Source organism: Acomys minous, assembly GCF_964271855.1.
Source record: "Acomys minous genome assembly, chromosome: 1".
Classification (NCBI taxonomy): domain Eukaryota; kingdom Metazoa; phylum Chordata; class Mammalia; order Rodentia; family Muridae; genus Acomys; species Acomys minous.
In genome coordinates this window covers 96,786,556-96,810,097 of record NC_140483.1, presented here as the reverse complement: position 1 = coordinate 96,810,097, position 23,542 = coordinate 96,786,556, and the positions used below count along the sequence as shown (strand labels likewise).

Genomic DNA, 23,542 nt, shown 5'->3' with positions numbered 1-23,542 from the left:
TGGATGCAGGCTAAGCTGCTGCCTGGTGTCCCTGCTGCCATGCCTTGCTCGCTGGAGGAGCTATGTCCAGAAACTGCGAGCCAGAACAAACCCTCATTCCCTAAGTTGCCTTTGCCAAGATTTTTGTTACAGCGAGAAGGAAACTAAGTAAGACAGAAGTGAGAGTTCAAAAATCTAGAATACACATCCTATTGGGAGCCGGGTCCTCTCTCCTGGAGATCAGGCTGACCATTTCAGGTGGTGTAGTTTCTTCTAGTCTAGTAGACTCGGGTCCACCAGAGCCCGTCCTCTCCCTTTTTGTACACTGATAAGGCCTCTGGGACAGCTTCACTCCCCAGGAGGTAGGTAGGCTTGTCAGAGAAGGTCTGTGGAGTGAGAAAAGGGAATGTGGGAGGCAGCTTGAGCTGCGGACGGTGGGCGCAGCAGCTGGAATCCTGCCCACCAGACAGACCTACTCACTGAGCTCTTGGCTCACAGAAGCAGCTTCGGAGAGCACCTCTAGTGAACCCCAAGACACCAAGAGCAAAAAGGAACTCCGTCTTCACTAGTGGGAAGTAATTTTACAAAACAAGGTGGGAAATTAGTCTAAAGCACACGCTGCCTGGTTGCCAGGGAGAGAGGAGACCAGGAAAAGAGAGCAAACACAGAAGGTGGGAGGGATAAAACCTTGAGGAAAAATTCCCAGATCTGGACAGGTCTTCCTTTGGGCTGTCCATGGTCCGCTTAGAGGTCTAGCCACTGGCCATGCAAATACTGTGCCACTAACCTGAGATCTCACTCTTCAGGGTGGAAACTTCCTCAGATAGGTGGAGAAAGGAGGCCAAGAAGGTTCAAAGGAGAGAGGGTATTACACATATAAACCAAGATTTATGAGGCTTCCAGGCATATGGCATGGTGTAGGCATTGCTCCCTCAGCCTTGGGCACAAGAGAGCATCAAAATATCTGTTTTGCTGCCTGCAGAGGTGACTAAGACACACAGACAAGGAAAGGCTCTTCTACAATTAAGTGACACATTGAAAGTACTAGAAACCACACTTCATCCCAGCTGTTCAGAGATCAACATTGTATTGGGTTAAAAATTCAGGTGTGATGGTTGTTTTGATGTGTCACCTGTCACTCTACAGTTTCCTGGGCTGACCTGTGGGGTAAAAGGGGCCCAAGGAGTGAAGGAGCCCTCTAGTTGAGCCAAATACAGGGTTGAGGACAATGACCTCCTCGGTTACTCCCTAGAGAAGTTTAGAATTAATTTTAAAAGGGACAAATGACCAGAATTAAATAACATAAAACGGACCATGTTGAAGAATATTACAAAGATGGTATAGGAAATAGCAAGCAATCCTCAGCTTGATGCTGAGATTCCTAAGAGCTTTTCCATTTGCCTTACTGGTCACCCCTGAAGTGCCTCCACCAGCAACTGGCCTTCTCACTAAAGTAGCCACACCAGCCACAGACCTCCAAACCTTCCCTTAATGATCAAGTAAGATGTTCATTCCTCCCTCAACTGAAGAATGGATAAAAAAAACTGTGGTACACTTATACAATGACATACTACTAATAGCAGCAGCTATTAAAAACAAGGAAATATTGAAGTTTGCAGGCAAATGAATGGAACTAGGAAAGATCATCCTGAGTGAGGTAACCCAGACCCAGAAAGACACACATGGTATATACTCACTTATAAGTGAATATTAGCCACATAATACAGGATAACCACACTACAATCCACAGACCTAAAGAAGCTAAATAACAAGGAGGACCCCAGGAGGATGCTTAATTTTCATTCAGAAGGACAAATAGATTAGACATCAGAAGCAGCTGAGGAGAAGGAACAGGAAGGGAGCCTACTATAGAGAAAGACTCCACCCAGCAGAAGGTCCAAGCAGATGCTGACACACAGCCAAACTCCAGGGTGAGCACAGGGAGTCCTACGGAAGAGTTGGGGGAGAGAAGGACCTGGAGAGGTCAGGAGCCCCATAAGGAGACCAATGGAGCCAACAAATCTGGGCTGCAGAGGAGGGTACTTCAGAGACTGATGAACCAACCAAGGACCACGCATGGTGAGGACTTACACCCTGTGCTCAGATGTAGTCGATAGGCAGCAATCTCCTTGTGGGTCCCATGGGGAGGAGGGACTATTTCTGGTATGGACTCTGCCCCGCCCCCCAACATTGGTCACTTCCCCCTGACAGGGCAGCCTTACCAGGCCACAGAGGAAGAGGATGCAGGCAGTCCAGATGAGACTTGATAGGCTGAGGACAGCTGTTACGGGAGAAGGGCTCCTCTTTCTAAGGACTAGGGGAGGAAGAGAGAGGGTATAAGGGAGGGAGGGGGGATCAGGAGGTGACGAGGGAGGGGGCTCATTGGGATGTAAAATAAAAAAAATTTCAAAAGTCCATTTCTAAATTAGGTAGCAGTGCTCTTGGAGCTCAGTGTAGAAACTGTAGGATACTCCCAACTACCCAGTTATCTCAGGGTCCAAGCTTGAGGCTCAAGGAAACAAATGTGACAGGCAGAGAACAGCTGTTGTCATGAACTGGCTTCAAAGGAAAAGTAACTCAGACTTCACTTAAACCTCAGGCAAAGGTCCAGAGCCCGAGGCCCAGCACCTGGCTGCTCTCAGGCCAGGGTGTGAGACTTCCAGCTTCCATTCCCAAGGTGTGTCTTCCTCATGCTGTTTCTAAGGGAGTTGGAGCTGCCGGCCGCTGCGTTTCCATTTGAAAGCTTTTTTTCTTCTAATAGAAAGTCACAGATTATTAAAATTGGAATAAACCTTATTCAATATGAGGGAATAAGTCTCATCTATTTACCCTTTTATCTCATCCATTTCCTCTTGAAAACACTGATGAGTTATTTGAAGAAGGGAGAGATGCAGAGACTGGAAATCAAGCTGTGAGTGCCACTTTCACACGCTGTCACTCACTGTTCTTGAAGCAGCAACCCAAATCTACAGTATGAAGTAGAACCTTCGTCCCACAGAACGCAGGAGCTTGCCGCCTTAGTCACACAGGGCCAGAAGCAGATAAGGTCAGCATCTACGTCAGCTGACTCCCTACCCAGCTCTACTATGTGAAGATAAAAGAGTTCGTAGGGAACTACTGTCCAGAACTCTATGTTCTAGCCACTAAATGCATTTTTCAGCCAATAGAAAAACAACCAGCTCAGGACACAAGGAAAAGGTGTAGTTTTAAAAGAATAAATTTAAAACCCAAATAGCAAATTTTAATTTGATAAATACTTTTTTTTTTTTTTTTAGGTTTTTCGAGACAGGGTTCTTCTGTGTAGCCTTGACTATCCTGGACTTGCTTTGTAGACCAGGCTGGCCCCAAGCTCACAGTGATCCGCCTGCCTCTGCCTCCCGAGTGCTGGGATTAAAGGCGTGTGCTATCACCGCCTGGCTTGATAAATACTTTTATCAATAAAAGGTAAGAAGTTTTAGCATTGTGAAGTAGTTACCTTTCCATTGCTATGTCAAAGCTCCATAAGCAAGGCAACCTACATGTAGAGGGGTTGTTTTGGGGCACACGGAAGGAAGGCCTCGGGAGGGGGAGGAGTCAATCACCATCACTGTGGGGAATGTGGCAGCAAGAAATAGGCTTGTTGGCTGCAGCAGGAGCTGAGGGCTCACATCTCAAACCAACAGGAAGCAGAGACAGCAAACTCAAAATGGTGCAAGGCCACACCTGCTAAGTGTCCCCAAACAGGGTCACCAAGTAGAGACCATGCGTTCAAATGCCTGAGACTATGAGGAACATCTACTTCAAACCATCATGTTTACATATGGTTTATACAGTCTAGGCACACAAGGAAGCATGTATATATTTTTAACAAGCCAACCAATCCCTGAAAGTATAGCAAAATGAACATATTTAATTAAGGTTTATATGCAAAGCAGCTTGGAAAACAGACGACCAAAGTTAGCCCTGTTTTGCTCTTTTCCTCCCACACACGGAAGGGCAGTGGCATGCTCCTCTGGAGCCTCGTGGGTCCCTCTAGCATTAGGACATTGATTTTTTTTTTGAATCTTATAAAAGCTCTTCCTATTGAGCCTGCATCATGGATTTATACTCCTGTAACTTCTGTCTGACATTATCTCAGCTTTATGAATAAGTAAATCTGTGCTCTTGGGAAACACCGATGTAAGAGAGAAAAATCAATAGCCATCCGGACCTGAGCGCTACGTGTATGTTCAAGTCCAGCGCACCCTGAGTATAAGGCTGTACTCGTCCCTGCTAACAGTGAGAGCACGTGGATCTGCGGCAACCACTAATTCCCACTGCCCTCCAGGCCTGCATTCCCTCTTTCCTCTTTAAAAGTAGCTGATGTCTCAAAAAGGGAAGAGGATGGGGAAGAGAGAAAAGGATGGATGAAGACAGGGCAGCAAATCCTTGATTCCTGTGAATGCACCTTGTGAATTTCAAGGACTCACTCTGTAATTCTCCTTTGTTTGTGACTGCTCTCTCACCGCAGGGGTATTTAAAGTATGTGGCTTGATTAGGAGAAACCACTTGCTTAGGAGGCTGTTAACCTGCTTGGCAATAGTGGTGCTTGCTCTCTGAACCAAGAAAGTTAAAAAATGTTTTCCCCCAACTGTCTGCAGTGAAAAGGCATATTTTCTTATGATTTAGAACATAATAAATATGGGGGAAGAGAGGCAAAAGTCAAAGATTAATAAGACTGACTGCAAAGCATTCTGTTGACTGGTAGGCCGCTGATAGCTAATTTACTGATTTAGATTCTGGGCCAAAGCTTTCTTGCTGCTTTTGGATGCTTTTCAAGAAACAAGCAGGTTGCTATTAAAATGAACTGCTCTCAGAAGTAAAGCTAACAGCGGATGCTGAAATTAACCTCATGCTTCTGAGCCAAAGGCCAAACTTCAGAGAAAAGCTGGCAAGAGCCACGATTTCCTCGGCTCTGCCATCGCCTCACAGCAAAGCAGCGGGCGCAGTTGTTGGAGCTCTGCGGTGCCCTGCAGTAACCCTTGACTACAAAGCCACTTCAGAAGGTCCAGGCTCTTGCCTGCAATTAGTGTGAATGGAAAATGAATCCCATCATTTCTCCCTGCTCCTCAAGTACGCAGCTCATCACTGTGTCAACTGTGGCTTCTCATGAACCGACATCAGCGTTGCTTTGCAGTAAGAGCCCACACCTCCCTGGGAAGTAATGATTTTACCTTCTCAGAGCTGGGGACAGGAAACACAGCTGAACACGTGAGGCATGCTCCCAAAGCACGGGCAGGTGGACGCCTAAATATGGGTCAGGGCAATTTAAATGTTTACTCCCGAATTCAACGTCATGGAAGTGGCCACTATCATCAACAGGGGTGGTAAAGACACAGGTGGAACCCACTTCCCAGGTGGAAATAGTGCCCGATTTCAAGTTCAGAAAGGATTCAGCCAATACTTTAACACTGATGTCAGCAAAAGAGCCAAAGAGACCTTGAATGGGTTTTGGTGGTACTTCCTTAAGCACAGGTATGAAAAGCAAAAAGAGAAACCGAAGTGATGTTGTTAAGAAATAAGATGCTTATGTGAGGTCAGAAAAAAACAAAAATGAAAACGAAAAACAGCTTCAGGTCAATTTCTTTTCATGAATGCCCTTTCTTGATTAGTGTCAGAGATGCTTTCATCAAGAGACTTGAGTGTCATAGGTACCAAGAGAGGACTAGAATCTTGCCTTCAGGAAGGCACATACAGTGGACAGCTGCAAGGGTGTGGCTAGGGATGCTGCTAAGGAGCTGTATGGATGCTGTGGTACCTAGAGGATCAGGGGAGCTTCTCGGGGGAGATGGAAATAGAGGTACTCTAGAATTAGTGAAGAAATATGGGGCCAGAGCATCCTCAGAAGTGAGAACAGAGTGCACAAACAACAGCATACTTGTCTTAAAGGGTGCGGCATTCTAGAACATGCCAAGAAATCCAGCCTTGGAGCTGGCACGTGCCTTTAGTCCCAGCACTTTGGGAGGCAGAAGCAGGCGGATCTTTTAGTTCGAGGCCAGCCTGGGCTATAAAATGAGTTTCAGGACAGCCAAGGACTACACGGGGAAACCCTGTCTTGAAAAACCAAAAAGAAAGAAATCCAGCTCCATGGAGCAAGGAACATGTTGAAGGGGTGCCCAGGACTGGTCCGCTGAGCTCCATAGCCAGGCGTCTGGGCCAATTCTTCAGGTTACAAAGGCGCAGAGGTCACCGTGTCGGGATCACGAGCAGGGACCCCAGTGGGGGAGAGTCTCTTGGAAAGGAGCTACAGACGTTGATTTCAGATCTGATCTGCACAGACGTGTATAAGCGCATATGTGAAGGTCAGGAGCAAAGCACCGGCTGGCAGCAGCAGAGGAGATAAGGTCAGAAAGACAATGAATATTAGTGACAGCAGATATGTGACCCACTAAGCACCAGCTTCTGAAAACTTCAGCATTATTATCTTAGATCCAGCATCTGGTGTGGACTGAATGGGGAGGAGCCCATGACAGGGCACAGACTCCTGGCTTGAGGAACTGGGTCAACAGGGATGCCATTAATTGGACTATTGATCTCAGAGAAGCAATCAGCCGCAAGCAAAAGAGGAGGGAGCCAGGTCGGGGAGGCATTTTCACTGTATACCTGGTCATTTGGAAAGCTGCCTGAGACACATAAATAGGGATTATCAGAGGACTAGGGACAGGAATTTGATACAACAGAGAGAAAACTGCAAATTCACATTAATTTAGAAAGAAAAACAAATGACAAGCAGAGAAGTATGTTCACAGTAAAAGCTTAAGAGTCGGACCATGGATACAAAAGGAGCAGACAGTGCTTGGCAGACAGTGCGGTGGGGGGCGGTGAGTGCACCAAGGTTGCATCTGATGCCTATTCCAAAATGCACCCTTTCCTCCATTAGGCCTTACCGTTGCCTTGCCTGGAAAGCGCTCTGCACTTCAGGTCACCGCTAACCGTGTAAGGCTCTAGTGGAAACAGAGTGCTATAGAGAAAGTGTTTAATCCCCCGAATCAGGATTCTTGTCAAATGTTGGGAGATCAGAGGAAGGCATTTGTGGAGTGCGGAAAATCAAAGCTCTTGACGCAGATTCTTTAGCCTCCATTAACGAACAGAGAGCAACTGTTTCTCAGATCTGTGGTTGCACCGGGAATGACTCAGGCCTCAAACTACAATGATCCAGCTTTCCAAACAGCAAAGACTTAACTCAGAATTTCTCAAAATGCATAAGAAAAGATTTAATTAAAAGACAGTGGCTTATTTTTACCAAGTTTTGCAAGAGATTGGGCAAACCCAGACCAGATGACCACTTGCCTGTGAGCACAGAGGAAGGAGATAATGGTATGTAATGGCATTGGGTCAGGGAGGCCAGGACACGCGAGAGCTCTGAATCTTCTAAATGGGGTGGAAATGACACTTCAATGTCCAGGACTCATTGTTAAAAGTGATAATCTTGTAGTAACCTAATTGCTAAAATCACATTTAGAACGTCTTTGAGTTGACTTGTCATTTGCGTGACTCTGGATTTGATTCTGTGAACATGCTGGCCCCAGGTCCAGCCCCGGGTCACTCGGGGATTTCTGTTGTAACGGCTATGACGACTGATCACGGTCACAGTGAATGTGGCCTCAGGGTTCTGATGACAGCAGTGCAGGGGAGCGCTGCATACTCAGTTCATCTCAAGATGAAGAAAGAGACTGAGACAGGGTGGGGTTGGCATTCTGTAGAGGTCAGGAGTGAGCCTGGCACTCAGCCATGCCTCATGGCATAGGCACTGCGCTTGCTGGTGTCTTGGTCTCGTGCCTTTGGAAAGGAAATGTCCCATGTGCTGATGGCCTGGTGGACAGCTGGTGGAGCTTTTGAGAGGTGACAATTATTAGGGCTGGATGGATTAAGAAGTAATGAGGTCACTGTGAATGGGCCCTATAGGGGGTGGGAGGCAGAGAAAGTGGGCTCTTGGGGGTGCCGCTAAAGGGTCCTTACACACTTCCTCTCTGGCTCTCTGCTGCCTGATGACTAGGAGGGAGCAGCTTAGCCCACCATGCCCTCCAGCCTGTGTCACTGTAGGCCAAGAGTGATGGAGCTTCTGGCTCAACAGCAACCCCAAAACAGCCTCGTCTTCCTATTGCTTCCAGGAATATGCTAGAACAACACAAGCAGCAGCAGCAGCCTCTGTTGGCCGAGCATTCATTTTGTGACACGCACACAACCCTGGGTCCTCAAGCGAGGAACTGGTGCCTGGGTACCGAGCTGTGCCAGGAGCAAGCTTGAGTGGGTCAATATTAGAGATAATACTGTAGATGAGTAAATACCCCGAGCTCACCTCTTCCCAGCTCTGAAGTTGTGGTCCACTGTTGAAATCAGAGAAGGTTCAGTGTGTTCTAGGAAGGAACAAGAGAAAAAGATCTCAGCATTTCTTATTGGACTGAAGCTGTAAAAACTAAGAATAAAAAATTATTACCTTATCTTTTACTTATTAAGTATTATGGAGTAAGGAAGGAACTGCTCAGTAAACTTTGAGCCGCAGCATTTTAATACTACATAGAAAGGAGTCCTAAAAGGCAGAGGGTAAAATGTGCTCTTCAAAGACCCGCAGTCTGGGCAGAGAGGTGGAGCTGTGCTTATGAGCACTGTTGCTCTTGCAGAGGACCTGAGCTCCGTTCTAAGCATTGGCACCATGTGCCCTTGACTCACAACTGTCTGTAACTTCAGTTCCAGGCGATCAAGCAGATGCGCTCTTATGGGCTTCATGAATACCAGGTCTGCACATGTTACATGTATGTATTATATATATGTATATATATACATATATGCAGGCAAAACACTCATACACATAAAAAGTAACTCAAATCTAAAAAGAAAAACTCAGTGCTGCACAGTATTATTTATATAAGATATATGTACACATGTACATATAACTATATACGTGAGCAAATAGAAATGATGCCTCAAACACATGTGGTATTTAGTTATGTCTGTGCCTTTTTGATTCATTGCCTCCTTCCTTAGTTTCCCTACAGAGTCCTATAGTAGCAATGAGTTATTGTTGTCATAACCACCAGACCCGTGATGGGCAAAGTACCACACATCCAAACAAAAAGAACTATGTGCAGAGAGAGAGAGAGAGAGAGAGAGAGAGAGAGAGAGAGAGAGAGAGAGAGAGAGAGAGAGAGAGAGAAAGACATGAAAGGGTAGAGAACCATGTGTTAATTGCTAGCATGGATCTAGCTATGCTATTTTATCCCTTCAGATTGAAATTCACTATATTTTAACACAGTGCCTTATGCTTAAAGTAAGATTTTATCACTTATAAAGATCCCTTCCTGAAAAGAAGAAGTGTGACTAAAATTTGAGAAATTTAATCTCAAATTTAAAATTCTGCTTTTGTAGGACGGTTCTTAGGCAGACTACTTAAATCTGTGGCAGGGAGAGTAAGGAAGAAACTGGAGGCTGTTGGAAATTGCTTGGAAGATGAACACTAAGGTAAAACAGTGCCTCTTCTAGCTTTGAATGTTTCTGCTTTGGTAAAGTTCAAAAAGAGAAAGAAGGAATTACTCCTTAGAAAGAAATGACGAGGAAGCCAGTGTTGGGGAGGGCAAGGAGAAGCAGTGGTGCTCCGTGAGGGATGGGGTGCTCCTGCCGAGAGCTGCCCAGGTGAGACTCCCGGGGATCAGCAAGGTCAGAGCTTGCTACCACATCTGGCTCCAAAGATCCCTGGCCATGTGGTCTAAGAGCCCTTGGATGTGTGTATCAAGAGAAAAGAAGGTGCTAGAAACTGCTCAGCAAAAGAAGAGTCTTGCGATCTAAGAGCCTTTGGATATGTGTACCAAGAGAAAAGAAGGTGCTAGAAACTGCTCATCAGGAGAAGAGGCCAGAGAAGGCAGCAAGCCCTGTCTGCTGAAATGCAGGCAGCAGCCACCTCTTGAGGGAAACGCCCAACCCAGAATTACTCCGGGTCACAACTGAGCAATACCGTGGGTTCTGGAAGGTTTCCACATCACAGGAAAAAAAAAACCCCACTATTTCAAAAGGAGGGCCGGATTTCAAGCTCTGAAGACAGCATCAGAAATGAGAACTTGGGAATGCTGCCTGTGCAAAGTGGAGATGGCTCAGGGAGCCTCACCAGCTGACTGACACAGAACAGACCCTCCCCCCCCTGCTTCCTCCCCACTGTCTCCCTTGAGCTGCCCTGTCCAGTGCCCCCTCACAGGTTCTGGCCTAGGGGTGTGGAAACACATTACCAACTTAATTCCACATGTCCAGGTCTCCTTAGAGAAAAGCACCCAACAGGTACACCCAATTTTATAAAACATAATCCAAGCACTCAGGGAGGCAAAGGCAGGCAGATTTCTGGTCTACAAAGTGAGGACAGAGAAACACTGTCTAAAAAGAAAAACAAAAACAAAATAAAAAAACAAAGCACATGCAACTTTCTTCAAAACAAGCCACATTTTAGGACACAGGCAATCCTTAACAGTTATAGGAATATTGAAATAACATTCTGTATTCCATCTCACCACATTAGAATAAAGCAAGATATCAACAGTAAGAAAAACTATAGAAAACACACAAAGTCACAGGCATCAAACCATACAACTACTCGATAATGAATGGGTCACTGAAGAAATCAAGAAGGAAATAATGAATTCTCTAGAATTTGAATGAATACCAAAATCAGTGAGACACAATGAAGGCAGTTCTTAGCAAGTGTACAGCACTAAGTGCCTACATCAAAATTTTTGAGCGGTCTCACACAACTGACTGAGGCTCCTCAGGGGCTTGGTAAAACAGCCAAACCCAAAGCCGTAGATGGGAAGAAATAATGAAAACCAGGGTAGAAATTAATGAAACAGAAACAAACAAAAGACAATACGAAGAATGGATAAAATGAACAGTTAGTTCTTTTAATAGACAAACACGATTGATAATCAAATTACCTAAGAGAGAATACCCAATAGTAACAAAATTAGAAACGACACGGGTAAAAACAGCCTCCCTACCAAAAGAAACCTACTAACGTCAATGAAACCTCAATCAAAATGGCAGGAGCATTCTTTACACACACACACACACACACACACACACACACACACACACACACACACACTTAATATGGAAGCACAGACATCCAATGATAGCTAAAGCAATCCTGAACAAAAAGAATACAGCAGGAAATAGCATTGCCCAATTTCAAGTAATACTACAGAACCATAGTAATAAAAATAGCATGGTACTGGCACAAAAACAGACATATAGGTCATGGAAAAGACTAGAGGACCCACATGTAAGTCCACACAATTACAGTCACGCAAGTTAGACAGTGATGCCAAAAATAGGTAATATCTTCAACAAATCTGGACATCACCATGTTGTAAAAAGAATGAAACCAGATCACTATAGTTTATCTTACACAAAACTCAACTCCACGTAGATCATAGACCTCAATGTAAGGCATGATACCCTGAAATGCTGGAGGAAAGTGTAGGCAATGTCCTTCAACACTGAGGCATAGGCTAGGATTTCCTCAACAGGACTCTAGTAGCAGAGGAGATAAAACCAACTCCTGACAAGTGGAATCTCATGAAACTGAAAAGCCTCCGTATAGCAAAGGAAATGAATAATTGAATGAGGAGGCGACCCACAGAATGGAAGAAATATTTTTCCAGCTATATAGCTGATGGAGGGTTAGTAACTGGGAAACATGAGGAACTCAAATAAGCAAAGTCTAAAATACAAATGATCCAAATTTAAAAACAGGCGATGGAGCTAAACAAGTTCTCATATGAAGAAATACAAAAGACCTAGAAACACTTAGAAAGAGTTCCACATCCATAGCGTGAGGGAGAATATAGATTAAAACTACTTTAAGATTTCATCTCATCCCAGCCAGAACGGTCATCATAAAGGACCTAAACAAAAATGATGGATTTGAGGAAAGGGACCCTTTATACACTTCTGATGGGCATGGGAACCAGTATGGCCATGTTGGAAATCAGTCGGGGGGGTGGGTGGTTCCTCCAAAACTGAAAACAGAACTACTGCATGGCCCTCCCATAGCACCCCTAGAACAGAGATACTTGCTGGTCTGTGCTCACTGATGCTCTATTCACAACAGCTAGAAAATGGAATCAGGCTTCACGTCCAGCTGGTAAATGGACAATGAAAACGTAGCATATATTCAGAACAGAATTTAATTCAGCTATAAAAATAAAATTATGAACATTTCAGGCAAACGGGTGAAACTGGAAAAATTATACTAAGTGAGGTAAGTGAGGCCCAGAAAGACAAATGCTACATGCATGTTCTTTCTCATATGTGGGTCCTATCCTTGACCTTTTAGTTTGGTGTACCTCAAGAAACCAGGAAACCAGAAAGGGACAGTAGGAAGAGTTTTCACTTAAGGGAAGCAGGTGTGTGTGTGTGTGTGTGTGTGTGTGTGTGTGTGTGTGATGTGTATGTATGTGTGTGTGTGTGTGTGTGTGTGATGTGTATGTATATGTGTGTGTGTGTGTGTGTGTGTGTGTGTGTGTGTGTGTGTGTGTGTTGTGGCAGCTATTTAGGAAAATCCTGGGGGTGGGGGTGGGGGTGGGGGTAGGGGTGGGGGTGGGAGGGTTTAATCAGGCAGTAGGTGGAGGATGGGGAGATAAGTAGATGAAAGGGGAGGACTAATCAAATGAGCTGGGCATGAAAGCTGCATGGAAGCCTATTGGCTTTATTTATGTTAGCTGGCAGGCAACTCCCTGGGGTCAACCTGCCTCCACCTTCCATGCTGTGCTTACACGTGTGCACTGCTGAACACAGCTTTAACATGGGCCTGGGGATCTGACGTCAGGTTGTTATGCTTGCGTGGCAGGCACTCTACCCTCTGAGTCATCTTCCTAGCTCCCAGGTCATTCCTTAGTGTAGACACGAGGATCTTATAAATCATTTGCCAGGAAGCTGGGAGCTAAATCTTTATAAAGATGAGCAGATCTTGGTACCTAAGGGGCCGTACAGCGTACTGTAATCTCACTCCATTTCCATCCATGGCCTGCCTCATTGTCCTCAATAATCTCCTCCTCTGTTCAGAGCCCAGTGAAGGAATAACCTATACACACTAGTATACAATTTATGCTCAAATATGACTTTCCAATGTATATCCTTCTGGCAATAAGGCTGGGTAGTGTTGTTTTGAGGGGGCTAGGGACTAGTAACGTAAAAAAAATTTATTTAATTTTATTTTATGTGCATTGGTGTGGGTGTGTCAGATCCCTTGGAACTGGAGTTTCAGACAGTTGTGAGCTGCCATGTGGGTGCTGGGATTTGAACCTGGGTCCTTTGGAAGAGCAGACAGTGCTCTTAACCATTGAGCCATCACTCCAGCCGGGGACTAGTAACTTTTAACTCAATATGTGACAGCCAAAAATGTTTCCAGTCATATGTGAGCGGGGGCCCTCAGAGAGGGCTCAGATACACAGGAGCAAGAAGTAAGCAGTGTGCACTTAGCCTCACAGTCAGCTAGGAGGTCAGAGGTCTGAGTGCCTGCAGCATCTTGTGCTTCCTGCCGAAGTAAAGCCTGCTTGATACTCTGAGAGGTAATGACCTAGTGCATGGTAAGGATGCAACGGAATGCAAAACACTTTGGAGTGCGTTAAAGGCGAACATGGCTCCACCTTCTCTGATACTGGTACCAGTCTCCTTCACCTTTAGCGGCCTAAATGCCTGGCTTATTGTTCTTAGGAGCAGCTAGCAGGATGGATTCTTAGTGCAATGACTTAGGTCATTGTCATCTTACAGGCACACAGCTGTTTTCATGGTGGGAGGACCACAGGAGTAAGAGGCCAGGCTAGAACTGCTGCATCTCTGTGTTGTGTCCTAAGAGAGCAGAGCGATGCTCCCAAGCTCAGAGGCTGGTCAGATCCTCCCTTTAACTAGCAACCTTCCTGACGTCATTTATGGAGACAAGGTACAGAAAGTTTTGAATGGAGTTCAATGTTGGTCTTCTCTCTCTCTCTCTCTCTCTCTCTCTCTCTCTCTCTCTCTCTCTCTCTCTCATTCTTCGAAGGGCCTGGTAGGCTCAACAGTTCTTACTGAACACAACATTTTTTTAGATTCAAACAAGTCCTAAAGCAAGGGGTGTTCCTTAGCCCTCTCTGTTCACAAAGAGCGAGAGGAGCTTTAAAATATACATGTTGACACACGTTTTTTCCTAAGGGGTTTCCTAATTGGTTTTCCTAATTGGTTCTATTCTAATCTAATCCCATCTCAGCAACTATTCAAGTATTTTAAGTATCTCCATATACCTGTCACTGTGGAACCTGGAATTTTGATGTTGATCAAAACAGACTAATTTTCATGTCCTCACGGAGCTTGGTGGAAGAGAAGTTGAGCGATCCACCTGACAGAGTGGCTGTGATGCTCACTGAAGAAATCAAAGGGTTAGGGGCACACGGGGGTGGGGGTGGGGTGGATGTGACAGTGAGTGTGGGAGTTGGGAAAGACTTCACTGACGGGGTGCTGGCTGAGAGGTCAAAACACAATGGTGGAATGAGAAGTCAGCTGATAGGAGGAGGAGAAGGAAGGATTTGAGGTTTGAAGAGTCTGTGAGTTATCTAGTTCTTTGAGGGAGGGAAGGTTCATTTGGCCTATGGTTTCAGAGGGATTTCAGCTCATCATGGGGTGGGGCAGGGGGAGGCAGGGTGGTGGTTCCTCTTTTGGTAGAACGTGAGGTAGAACAGCTGTTCACACTGGGGGATCAGGGGAAAGCAGAGAGCGGAACTGTGGCCAGAGCCTGGCTACACCTCAAAGGCCTGTGCCCATTACCCTGTTTCTAGCCGCCAGGCTCCACCGCTTAAACACTCCACCGCCTCCCAAAACAGGACCTGAGCTGCTGAACAAGCTCTCCAAGTATGAGACAATCAGATTCAACCTGACAACGGGATTAGCTTGCGGAGGAGGAGGGCAGAGGAGTGAACCAGCAGCAGGCTGGCTACTGCAGTGAACTTGGGCCCTGTTAGCATGGTGGTGTAGCCTCTCTCTCTCTCTGCCCTACTAGCAAAAGGGAGGTGATGGAATGGGAAGACGGTGACTGGAGGACGGGAGCTTTGCCAGGCGAGTTTAAAGAAGAAAGTGAGCAGGTTTAAGCAAAGACTTGAGGCTGGCCACAAAAGAGTAATATTAATGAGACACCATGCAGTCGAATCCAGGAAGCAGGAAAGGGCTGTAGGAGCAACAGAGAGTGAAGGGTCACCAAGTAGGGCAGGGCTGAGTCAGTCAGTGAGTAAGGTAAGTAAATGTAAGTAAGATTGGGGGGGGGGGTAACAGAGAGAGGGACTCCGGAGAAAATGGCTTAGATACTTCCTATTCAAAATACAGTTTTTGAGCCAGCAGCTTCAGCAACACCTAGGAGCTTTTTATAAATGCAGGGCTCAGACCCATAGGATCTGCAATTTAAATACTATTCCAGGTGATTCAAGTGCTCAGTACATCTGGGGAAGAACTAACTGTCTCAATCCCTGTCATATCCAAGCCAAGGTGGATGAATCTCTATTTGCACAGAAACAGTAACACCCATCAGATGGCGTGTGAGCAGGTTTCAGAGGTGATGCCTTCCTGAGGCCTCTTTCTCTGAGTTAGCTCTAATGGTTCATTGGAGTTTTTTGAACTTCAGTCTGTCTGTCTCACGTCCTCAGTCTGCAGGCCTTATGCCTTTATAACATAGTTGGCAGACATCAGCCTAGCCCTCCTACCATTGCCTTTCCTGCTCGGCTGGACATGGAGGGCATCCTTTACTTGCTGGGACCACAGTCTAAGTAAGCTCCTCCCTTCTCCTTTATCCATCTGTAAGGGGTAGCTGAATGTGCAGTGTCCTCAATCCTGCCTGCACAGCTCTGCATGCTCAGAGATGGAGTAAGAGGCATCAGTGCAGAGTCTATGGAACTGTCATCTGTGGCTTTTTAAAAAGTTTAGCTGTCCAATTCAATAAGCATTTATGGTCTCATATCTTCTGTAATATTAGGAGGCTGTCTTCACACTTTATTGTTAATTTTATGTATATATAAAGAGGAAAACAACAGCTGCATGTGGCATTACAAAATGAAAGATGAGGCTGAGTCTAATTAATGGAGGCTTTGTCTTCCGAGCAGCTTTATTCCTAACAAGCAGTGTGACATTTTATTAACCCAGACACAACATCCTGCTCAAAGGCAATAGAAAACAAGTGCAAAGCCTCTTGTTCTTTTTTTTTTTTTTTCCTTCCTGAGGCATGCTTTCAGGAGCTGTCACATCATCAGGTTTCTTGTGGTTGGTGACTGTGATCAGTTCTGAGGCCCTGCAATTTCAGACATCACGCTGCATTGCCCCACCCATCTGCACCTCAGACAGTGCACACAAGGCCTGCGTGGGAGCCATGCTACCCTTACCCTGCAGTAGGAGACTTGATGTAGCCTATCAAGGGTAGGGCCAAGTTTCAAACCAGTGCATCCAATTTCACAGTGATCCCTCCAATAGATGCGTGTCTGTACGCTGAAAGCATGGTGTACACAGCTTTCTTGGCATGGCTGTCCTCTTATGTACATATGATCATTACTAAATGCCATATGTGCTCATGTGAGTCAGGGAGGCTTAAATGAAGGGTCTCTAATCTCACTATTAGTCAGTATTTGGCTGGGAAACTCTCAAGTGGACAGGAGCATGATTTAGGCCTACGATGGTTCAGTTGTTGCTAGTTAGGATAAATCAATCAACTGAGCCATCCTAGCATCACTCTGCTAACCAGTGATACAGCTATGGTAAACTGGCTTATCACCATGGGTACCAGAACCTTGTCTCCAGCTGGCTGCTTGCCTGGCCCTCAGAAGCAGATCCAACTCTGCTCCTTTGATCTCTCTTCCTCCACCAAGGAAGCTGAGTGCTCAGGCTAGGCCAGCAGACATGTATGCACAGTGAAAAGAGAATCAGGCTGAGCCTTCCTCTGTGACTTAATGACCAAGTGGCTTGGGGCTTTCCTCTGCTGTATCATTCACTACTCTGTGATTCACTGTCCAGTTCTCCCCACACTGCTTCACAAGGGGAGTGGGAGGCGACTGATGGGCCATGGGCCTCGGCAGGAAACACCGGGAGCACTTAATGGACCTGCAAGGATACACTACGGGTTGTGACACCAAGTCAAGCCAAGGCACCTGCACAGTCACAGGGCTAGGATTTGGGGATGATGAAATATTTCTTTTGAAGTTAGTGAGGCTAGAGTCAATCAATCAACAACAAAAGCAGCTCAGGAACTGACCTTTCCAACTCTGAGCTCTCACCAGGAAGAAATCTTGCTTTTATGTCAAAAATATAGGGTAACCTTTTTAGCTTCCCAGACATTAAAAGGAAAAAAAGACATATGAATACAAATATTCTTAAGGCCCATATAAATATATGCTGCCTGTTTTGTTTTAATGCACCCAATGCATGAATGGCATATATCATACCTTAGTATTCATTTATTTGTTACTGTCTCTATATATTTCTCTGTCTTCAGCTGTCAAGTCTGGTGAGCTGGGAACAAATCTATGCAGTGCTTTCTGGCATGCATGTGGAACTGTTATGCATAATTAGACATTAAAGAGTGTCTAAGAGAGATAATTATGAAGAATGAGGACTGCTGATTCCATGGGAGGCACACTTGGGGAAAGGCCCCTGTCTGTCTTCTCTGAAATGTCACAGAACCATCGGGTTAACAAACACTTGTGCACAGCGATCTGCAGAACTAAGTAAGTGTTGTGTGGTCTGTGGACCAGCAGTACCAACATTGCTCGGGACACCTTGACAGGGAAATAGCCCCCTCCCAGCAGCCACAGCCCACATCTACTGAGTCAGGATCTACAACTTTACACCCAGGCTACGTCTATGCACAGGGGGTCTCGGAAGCATATACTCAGGGCCCATCCAGTTCAACTGCTTCATTTTACAAGTGATGAGGTCTCAGGCCCAGACAGGGCTAGCCTGTCCTTCCGTGGGACTCCAGCATCCAGAGCCCAGCACTGTGTAGTCTCCGGCTCACCTCACAGTCCTCTTCCTCACATGACCCTACTATGGGATGCTGGAATTTAAGATGCGAATAAGCAACACCCTATGGCATATAGGGAACCATGCCAGACTGCTCACATTGGCTTATCACGGGTTCTGTATTATTTCTCTGAAGATGTAATTTTGCGTCTGCATGTGAGTGTGTGTACATGTAAGTGCAGGTGCCTATGGAATCAGACAAGGGCATTGCGTTTTTGGGAGCCAGAGTTACAGGCAGTCATAAGCTGTCTGACACGGATGCTGGGAGTTGAACTCTGGTCCTCTGCAAGAATGCTCTTAACAACTGAGCCATCTCTTTCCCTGACACCCATTTTCTTCCAATGCCCTAAATACATTTACAAGGTGGTGGGGATGGAGGCTGAGCCGAGCATTGCTCAGGAAGAAGGGTGAGTGAGCACACTGCTGCCACCTGCAGCTGGACACCCTTCTTTGGGAGTGGGCTCAAAATCTCCATATTTCTACATATCTTTGGTCCAGTGATGTAGCCCTGAGCACTGTTCTCTGCCCCTACTCTTTACATTATTACCTACTCTACAGTCACAGCTTACACTTGGCTGTGCCTTGGCATTCTAGAGCCCAGTCAAACTGCCAAACACTCATGGATGTACATTGCAAACAAGATTAGAATTACCTACAATCCCAGAAGCCAACCTACCTTCCTTCCTTCCTTCCTTTCTTTTTTCCGAGACAGGGTTTCTCTGTATAGCCTCGGATGTCCTAGACTCACTTTGTAGGCCAGGCTGGCCTTGAACTCATGAAGATCTGCCAGCCTCTGCCTCCCTGATACTGGATTAAAGGCGTGCACCACCATGTGCAGCTGATGTGTCAGTTTTCTAAGGGATGTCTTAAAGCACTGTCCCCCATACCCTGCCAGTCTGGTTATTACATATTTCCTAAGGCCGAATTGGAAACATTAATTTCTAAGTAGGAGAACTTGATTATAGTTATTTCCCCTGAGATCTTAGCTGTGACAGTAGCCAGAACATAAAGGGTAGTCAATAATATTCAGATTACATCAGTGTTGCACCACTGATATTTTAAAAGGCTGAAAAGGACAGAGGGCTCTGTAATCAGGCTGCTTCGCAGACATCTGTCTTCACTCACAAGTGAACAGGAACCCGTCCCTCCAAACATATGGCAACTTTTCCGGAAAAACATTCATCTCTCCAGGTGTGAAGAGATTGTGTTTTTGTCCGTAACCAACATTTTGTCTACCAATTTAGAAATCAGAAAAAGACATGTTGCATGTAAGAGCTATGCTGAAGGAAGCATGGCTTAAAAACCACAAGAGAGGAGTTAATCAATAACTCATGATGAGGGAAGAATAGTAAGCTGTTGCTGAAAGTGAAACACTAAGAATCGCCGGAGAGGGGGCCATATTGATCCGTGTTTTCCAGCTTCCTAAACAAACCACGACTTTTTTCCTGTGGGCCATGGGGCCCCTGGCTCACCTGGCTCTCTTGTGACTTGGACCTCTTGGGCTCTACCTGGACTTGGTCGCCACTGTTTCCCACCTGCCCGGTTCAAACCAGCATTTCTGCTCTCTTCAGCCAGAATCTGAGGCCTAATTTTTGTGTGCGCAAAAAATAAAAACTAAGTCTCTGGACTACAGAGCGTTTTAGACTATTTAGACTATTCTGATCTTCCTCTTCATCGCTTCATGCCTTCTGGTGTTTACAACATCCGTTGTCCACTTCTCAGTCTCCTCTCTACAACAGCCCAAATTACCGCTGCTTACCAGAGTGCCCATGTGCACACACATCCGATACATGTCCACACAAGACACATATATGTACGTATATACAAACATACATGCATAAACACATATACACAAACCTGCCCACATGCACACACAGGCGCCCCTCCCCCTCCCCCCACACCCGCAACCTTAGAGGAAGCAGGGAAGGTAAAGAAAATAGAAGGAAGAGGCCTCTGCCTTCTCTGCATGGGTTTCCTCCCCTCACAGGCCTATGAAAAAACAGAAGTGGAAAGGAGACCGGAAAGGCGGAGGAAATAAGTATTTCACATTCCTGCAGGACCTCTAAAATGTTCTTCCTCAGCTTCCACTCTGCAACCCTTGGGCAGACTCTGAAATTCTCCCACAGCCGCCCAAGGCTTTTGGACACTGGGCCCACGCATGGTGCTGCTTTGAGAGGCCTGGGGCCTTTTGGAGATGTGGCCTAGCTAGCAGTACAGGCCGCTCGGGAAGGCCTTAGGCAGCCCTCCTTGCTCTCTGCTCCCTGGCTGCCTTGCTGTGAACAGCCTCTGCTGCGTGCTCCTGCCACCATGACCTAAGCTGCTCTGCCATAACAATCAGAAATGTGAGGGGAGCTGTGAGGCCAGACGCATCCCTCTCCCTTAAGCTGTGTCTTAGCAGGCATCGTCACAGCAATGAAACGTACCTGGGAGAGTGATCCATCCACCAGGAGCCCAGTGTGCACAAAAAGGTGGGGTCAGGAGTGGGGAGGAGGTAATGGGGGTGGGGCGGGCAGGGGAAAACACCTCTATAATACTGCTCAAGACCTGAGACTCCCCACCTTCCCAGGGTCAGCAGGAAAGGAGAAGAGGGAAGCTCCAGCTTCCCTGCCCTCACGAAAGCCTGAAAGCTTCCTTCACCCTCATCTTGTGCCCTCTGGTCACGTCTACACTTTCCCTCCACCACAGGAATCCTTTATGCAGGTCCCGCCCACATCCTGAAACCCACTCACCAGCGCTCTGGAGGAGGAAGAGCAGCTCGCTGAGATGGAACCCCAGCCTCTCAGACTTGGATCACTGCCCCACTGCCCCTCCTGCTCCTCAACAATCAAGTTCGTGTGAAAGAAAGTAGACCAATGAAGACCTAGCACCTTTAGCGGTCCACCAGCAAAAATGGACTAACTAGCTCTTGTAGGCATAAGGTTATTGTGTAACTCAAATGCTACTTTCTTTCTTTCTTTTTTTTTTTTGAGATTTATTTATTTGGTTTTTCGAGATAGAGTTTCTCTATGTAGCCTTGGCTATCCTGGACTCACTTTGTAGACCAAGCTGGCCTTGAACTCACTGTGATCTGCCTGCCTCTGCTACCTAATTGCTAGGATTACAGGCATGTGCCACCATATCCTGTTTGTTTGTTTGTTTGTTTATTTTTATACAGTGCTCTGCCTGCATGTGCGCCTGCAAGGCAGAAGAGGGCACTAGATCTCATTATAGATGGTTGTGAGCCACCATGTGGTTGCTGGGAATTGAACTCAGGACTTTTGGAAGAACAGCCAGTGCTTTTAACCTCTGAGCCATCTCTCTAGCCCTCAAATGCTGATTTCTGTACCCTGAGAATCTCCTGTCTCCATGTTGTGTAAACACTGCTCTCTATTTGTCCCCTGATATGTCAGTCAATAAAGAAGTTTACAGCCAATCATTGAGCAGGGGAAACAATAGGGCTGGGTGGGATTCCTGCCAGCTGGGGAGGGGGAGTTAGAGGAGGAAGTAGGGGACGCAGTCACAGGGGAGGTCCAGGAAAGATCAGGAGAGAGAGCTGAGCAGGGAAAGCTACAAAGTACAAGTATCCCTGAGATGTACACTGGGAGGAAACCAAATTAGCTTATGAGGTTAAGAATAGAGTAATAACTTCTCAGGTATAGTGTTGTGAAGCTTATTATTAAACACATATAAAAGAGTCTCAATTATTTGTGTGATAGTCAGATCAAGAGAATAGATGAGTTAAGATAGAAACTGAGAAACAAACAGTTTTATAAAAACAACCTTAACAAGCTCTTGACAATCAAAATTAAGAACATGGAGGTTTCTACTGGCTTATGTCCTTCATGGTTTGTTTTTGTTAGACATCATTTAGTTGTAGTTTTTTTAATATATCATTAAGTTGTATATTTTTTCCCTCATGTACCTGTTTATTCAGGCAAGGTGGCTTAAAGATTTAGCCTGCTTAAAAACAACTCCAAAACATTAAGATCTATTAATAATGATACTTTAGAAACAAATATTAGGAAAGAACTGATGTTAAGCCAGGGATGGTGTATATCTTGAAAATGGAGAATTATCTGGGTTTAGCTCACAGGCTAAGTCAGAACAAACATCTATGGGCAGGACTGGATCTTTTTTTTTTTTTGTTTGTTTGGGTTTTTTTTTTTTTCAAGACAGGGTTTCTCTGTGTAGACTTGGCTGTCCTAGACTCATTTTGTAGACCAGGCTGGCCTCGAACTCACAGAGATCAGCCTGCCTCTGCCTCTCGAGTGCTGGGATTAAAGGCGTGTGCCACCACCGCCTGGCTAGGACTGGATCTTCTAATGAAACATGAGGAAAGACTGATGTATGACAAGGTCCCAAGCCCAAGGATGGCTCTGACTGTCAATCTTTGTAAGTCTTTACTTCATTCAGAGCAAGCCCCTTCCATTCTTGTGCCACGTGCCTTCCTTCTACAGTAGCAAGCACTATTGGCCAACAATGCCCCATCTATCTGATAACCACCCTGCTCCTACTGATACCACATGATTCCCATTTATAGAGGAGAAAACCGAAGCATGGGGAGATGGATGGTTTACTCATGGTCAGAGCTAGGAGGAGTAACAGTGCAAGGCAGAAAACAATACCAACACTTCAGTTCTAGATTTCAAACTCAGCCCCTCACCCTGTCCTCCATTTACAACCTTCCACCGACTCCTTTATTTTCTTTCTTGCAGACGCTGGGGCTAAGGCTAAGATGTCACTGGGGCCTTCCCTTCAGTAGCAATCACACAGATTAGCACTTATAAGGTCCAGCTTCGATCTCACTTCCATTTCTCCATTTCCTTTGTTTTTGTGTTTTTTCTTATGTAAATTCCTCTGCATTGGTAAGCTTTGTCTCTTCTTAATAATAAGGAGAGTCAAACGCAGCCCCCACTACCAAAATTTACGTAGTGGACTTCCCACAATCGGGGAGATTGCAGAGGTCAGCATATCCAGAGCACCAAGGATAAGCCTCACCTTGGAAAAGCATCTTCATGACTATGCTCTCTCCCTCCCTCCTTTCTCCTGCCTCCCTCCCGGACCTGACCTTGCATCTACATATTGCGGGTGTCCAGAGAGTCTAGAAGAGAGCTTTGCATTCTCTGAAGGTAGAGCTACAGGCAGTTGTGAGTCACTCTGGATGCTGAGAGCTCCACTCTGCCTCTTTGCAAGACCAGCAAGCACTCCTAACCTCTGAGCTCTCTCTCTAGCTGCCACCTCATCCCTTTCTGTAATAGTGCTAGGAATGGAACCCACGCTCTTAACCATGAGCTTAACCATGTTATAGCACTGTACTATATCCCTAGCTTTCCTTTCCTACATTTGATCCATGCGAATATTAATATAAAAGCCAAAAAGAATATGGAAACCACTTCCCTAGTAATCATCAGGTAGCCTGGCAGGCTAGTATAGTCCTGGAATCTTCAGCCATCCTGCAATCCTGCACAACGTGTCCTCTCAGACATTCCTTCGAACGCTATTCTAGCTGGCAACGCCACTGCGCTTAGATAATACTGAATTACTTGGGAGTTCAATAGCA

At 45.8% G+C, this 23,542-nt stretch overlaps 1 protein-coding gene across 4 annotated transcripts in view; it reads right to left on the bottom strand.

Moving 5' to 3' along the window:
- The window catches only part of PAG1 (phosphoprotein membrane anchor with glycosphingolipid microdomains 1), a 155,840-nt gene that overhangs the window by 95,187 nt on the left and 37,111 nt on the right, over nucleotides 1-23,542 (bottom strand). For all 4 annotated transcript variants that reach the window (XM_084786096.1, XM_084786094.1, XM_084786097.1 and 1 more), the window contains exon 2: nucleotides 8,297-8,354. The gene's annotated coding sequence lies outside the window, so the exon portion shown is untranslated. The remainder of the gene's footprint in view (nucleotides 1-8,296; nucleotides 8,355-23,542) is intronic.